This window comes from Teleopsis dalmanni, chromosome 2 (genome assembly GCF_002237135.1).
Source record: "Teleopsis dalmanni isolate 2A chromosome 2, ASM223713v2, whole genome shotgun sequence".
In the NCBI taxonomy this organism is placed as follows: Eukaryota; Metazoa; Arthropoda; class Insecta; order Diptera; family Diopsidae; genus Teleopsis; species Teleopsis dalmanni.
In genome coordinates, this window is record NC_051847.1 from 233,375,662 (window position 1) to 233,381,146 (window position 5,485).

Consider the following 5,485-nt stretch of genomic DNA (forward strand, 5'->3'; position numbering starts at 1 on the left):
CTGACTTCACACGTAAACGTATTATCTTTATATAGTTTGACAACTGATAAATAATGTTTGATTTTGAGCAATAATTTTTTGCTTGATAATTCATAAATAATAGAAGGTCAAAAATATCATTTTTGCAAATAAAAAAAATAAAAATGCTTTTTAAGTACGAAAGAAATTATTTGATGTTTATAGAGAAGATATTAATAAAACGCAAGCGTTGATACACATTTGCCAAAATTTGACAATTTTGATGTCAAAGATGCATCGTATTATAGAAAATGATTTCGATACAGAAAACACAAAAACACTGTTTCATTTAAATGACAAATATAAAACTCAGGAGATTAAGATTACTAATTTCAACAGTACAACGTGAAGTGACGTGGTTCCATTTCAAAACCCAATAAACGTTGCTACATATTGCTCAACGTTGATATGACTAAAGATGGGACAATAATTTTAAATGTAAGATATCATAAAATAAAAATAGATATATCGACTTAAAGCACTTTGACAACCGGTATTCAACAAAGAAAGGTGATACTGACTGCTTTGTGAAGTTTCTCGGGAATCGTTTTAGTTTTTAGAGTCCATTGAACGACATCACGATGAATTTTGAAGTTTACTGTGATCAACTAAAGAAACTAAGTTTGTTATTCGACAAAACAGCTTCTATGGATTAACAAAAAAAGGATAGTATTCCATGAACATAACACTGGTGCTCATATAAATTTGAAGACTTAATAAAAGTTGCAAAAACAAAAGTATGAAGTAAAACAAAAGTTTTACAAAAGTTTTACTTCATATGATTGAGTTTAGACCAGTATTTGCTCCGCAAAAATTAGAACTTATATGAAATATGGAATTATGCTACTTTCAGTAAGATGACAAAGTGGAGAATGTATAATTTAATAAAATCAGCCATGATTATAAAAATCAGCCAAATTTCAATAAATTAATTAAAATTTTTGTTGTTGTTTCTTCATTAGTGTTCGAACCCTTCCAGTTTATTTTCTCCATAAAACGCGTCACACTCTACAAAAAAAATTAACGTTAAAAATTAAATTACGTTAAGTAAACCGATCCATTATAGAAATGTCCATTATTATGAAATGATCCATTATTATAGAAATAGAAATGTATTTGAAAGAAATGTATAACTGCTGAAAGCAGTTATACGAAATAGACTCACGGAACATAAAACAATGATTTTGGATTTAAAATAAAAGGGGACGATACTAATAATTTGATGAAACCATTATATTCTGAAGTTAAGTTGGTTTCATTAAGGTTTGTTTTGATTTATTTGATCTTCACAATTTTATTTGAAAAGTGACCTAAGAAGTAAAAAGATACATTCAAGCAATCACACTAATAATACTTAATAGCATATGGATCGCATGGAAACAAGTGCAAAAAATACTAGGACTAAAAGCGGTGAGTTCTGACAGTTTTTTAAAAACTTGTGTAGAAAAACATTATAAATGTCAAGTAAATGTTTTCATTAAACTATTTTTTATTAATATTTTTCCATTGAATTCTCTAAAACTTACTATAAAAACATATTCGGCTGTTGTGTTCTCACACATGTTTCAGGTCAAAAGGAGATTAGTTTTTATATGTAAACCAAGAGTTGGCACTTTAATTGCATAACCGGTTCCATTAAAAAGAACCAGAACTCCATAAAATAAAATGCAGAAGAGGTAAAACAAAAAATGACTGGTATGAGACTGCCTTTATGTCAAAACCTTTCAGAGGGTTCACTCTGAAGTTGAATGATGTTTCATTCTTTAAAATTTTGTGGCATGCAATTGATAAAATCGCGAACAATGCAAAAAAGTATAAAAAAAAATAAGTTTTTTCAAAAATTTGTGCCGGTTTTATTAAAATTTTAAACGCATAAGCATTTTTTGGCTGCAGGACAACTTTCTTGTGGGAGAAAATCCGCAAAAACTGCTCACAAAGCAGGTAACAACGAACTTGACCAAAATATCGAAGATGAATTGGATTTTTATTTTCGTACCTGCTTTTTGGTTAAAGATCACGGTGTCTTTCAAGATGGTTATTTGGTCAAAAAAAGGGAAAGTTTCATTTAACTCAGTAGATATTAAGAATAAATAAAAATATTAATATTTAGGAAATAAATTGTGAAAAATAATTAAATAATGTCGGTACTTCTGCCTTAACATATGTGCAGAAAACTAAAAAATATTTAATTTTTTAAAATATAAATTAGAAAACTTAGATTGAAGTATTTATCGAATACATTGTAAAGGGCTTTATCGGAATATAGTCTATATTATTTTATAGTCAGAAATAATTTTTGTCCAACATAAAATGTTACTAGCACCTGCAGTTCAATAAATTATATACGGACTATAAAGTAATTAAATAAAAATTCGAATATTTCCTAACATCACTGCTGATGAGCATTTCGCAATACTTGAAACAGCGTTGTACGGTCAGCCAAATTTGAATAAATTAATCAATTTTTTGTTGTTGCTTCTTCATTACTGTTCGAACGCCTCTAATTTACTTTTCGTCATAAGACGCATCATATTCCACAAAAGAATTAACATAAAATGTACAGATTTAATTTATGTGGACTCAAAATGATTTAAGATTTACTTAAATCATTTCAATTGCTTCTTAGGTACATAATAGTAAATAAACTTGTAAAGAAAATTATATAGATATTATATAGTTAACAAGTAAATTGCATACCATCAATAAGTTTTTTTTTTTTTGAGTTATATAAAAAATATCTTCTGTAGTATATCGATTATCAATCAAGTCATAATGAGATATATTCAAACAGTAATGAAAATTTTTAATTTTTTTGCAATATATTAATTTAATTACTATCCCCTTTTACGCTTTTAGAGTTAATTTAATTTTTATCTCCTTCCACCCCTTTAGAGTGGTCTCACTCTGACTATATCCCTTGTTTCTAATTTAATAAATAGTGTTGAATTTTTGGTGTGGTCTTGAAATCGCTCAAAGATTTTGCTTCTATCTCACATATTTTTGAGAAAACATTATACATCTTATAAGTATGTTTTTGGGATTATAAAATAGATACAACCCAATTGGGCTTATCTATTTGTATAACCTATTTGAATTTATCTGTTTATATAAACTAATTTGGTTATATAAATAGAAAAACAGTGTTGCAGGATGTCATACCTAGTAACGCATTATACTGATGTTATGTTTTGTAACAAACTGTTCAGTAACAAATTTACGGAACTCATGCTGCTCTCTCTTACTTTATATCCAGAGTAATTGTGAAAATCGCTTCATGTAAGCAGTATACCATTTATTTTTTTCATCGATCCATCTAAGAGGTTTTCTTATATAGACAAGAACCTATATTCTATCAACCTCTCTTGTTGTAGTTTTTTATAAGCAAGTACGATCTATTTAATATTTTTCTATATTTTTATTGTTGAGAGATATGTTAAAAAGTCCCTATCTTACGACAATATCTGCTCGACTTTTTTAAGAGCATGTCTTGATTTTAGGGCGCTATAACTTCAAAATGGTTAGCTGTACCTGTCAATTATTTTTATTATTATTGCTTTCTTTTTGTTTAAGATGTGGTCGGTTAACTGACTACTGGTGAACATTTTATTGATGCTTCATAATTAAAATTAAAATATAAAAAAAAAAATAATAAAAAAAATATATAAAATTAAAATATATGCAAACCAAAAAAGGATAAATTTTGGAAAAATTCACATTTGAAAATTTTGCAATATATGGTAATGGAAGAGTGGTATGGAGTAAGAGCCAACCAAGTAAGAGGGGTATTAAAGCGAAACTAAAGCCAACTTTTCTTTTTTGTATATCATAATAACTGGTGAAAAACTGTTAAAAAATATTTTATGAAAGATTTTAAACTAATTTTAAAGATTTCCAAACTAGAGCATATAATTATAGAGAACTTTTTTTTGGTACACAAAATCATTAGAATTAATGTTTATGTTATGAATTAAAAGATTGTTTCGTTAAGTGAAAAGAAGGGACAGAGCTCATATATGGCAATTAAAATTTGTATTAAAAATAATATGTTTTTAACTAGTCATATTATCAGTTTAGTTCCAGTAAAATTAATATAATTCCAGTAAAAATTAAGTGCTTAAGAGTTCATAGTTAACTGATCAAGTTTTCTATGGATTGTAAGAAGTAAAAACTTTATTTTAAATTAGATAGTTAATTGCTTCTTTATTGCTTGTTTTCTTAAATGTAAAATTTTTTTCTTTACAATTTCAAATAATTACTGGCTTTTGTCTTCAGGTGCCGTTATTATTAAGTTCGCCCAACATGGACGAGGAACTGCTCATTACAACTAAATTTCATGTAAAAAATGTTGAAGTGCTGAGTAAGAATTTCTTAAAAATTTCACTGACTTAGAACAAAGCTCAGACTTAGAATTGAGTTTGTAATTAAAATGTTTGTTTTAATAACTCAAACCGTACTAGCAACGTCTTGAAGTGTATACCCTTGCATAGATGTAGTGTTTTCTAGATGAAAAACAATAATAACAATAATAGCTCATTCATATGCTAATGCGAATAGATTATTTTCATTTTAACGGTGTTTTGTTATTTCTCGCTAATTAAGTTAATTATTAAGTAATTTAGCTACTTGCAATAAATAATGATTTTATGCAATAAAACATTTGGTTCAGTATCTCATATAAGTCAATGCTTTTAATGAATTTTATTTAATAATAAAATTATTAATTTAATAATAATTTAATAATAATTCATTATCAATAAAGTTGATTTAAAAAAAATCTTGCAAATCGCTTTCACTCGAACTTAAAATTATGTCGTAACTGCAAAAGCCCTCAGCCGGATTTTGGCTTTAACCTAAGCTTCATTTAACAAATTTTGACAAAAATTATGCAATTCACTAATTTAAATAAAAAAACCAAGAAATTTAACGCATTTAATGAGCTATATGACGCATTCATTTCAAAATCCAAAAAACCATTTCTCTGACGTCATTTTCATTGTGGCCGCCAATTGTAGTCACACTCTTTGTAATCCGATTATTTGCGGTAAATACTTTACCCATAGACACAGCCGTTCCCAATATTCGCATATTTTGTGGATGCATGCGGTCACGTTCAGCATTTCATAATTGCAAACCAAAATCAATCGAATTTTGCGGTGATGAATAATAAATTTTTAATTTATTTTTTATGTATTTCAGTCATTTATCTAATAATGTACAGTTTAAGAGGTATGAGTACAATCAGTTTTTTGATTAACTTCAACCAAACATAAAAAGTCAAAGCAGGTCCCACTTGCATAGAGAAATGCGCTCCCAATAAAGACAAGCTCAGTAATACGTAATTATAATCAATCATTTCATGTGATATACATATATAGTAATATACATACACCTAACTGTATTTTAACTTTATATCAGAGAAAAGTAGGAGTGCTAGTTTCATTAATACTTTATCTACAAATAGTGATTA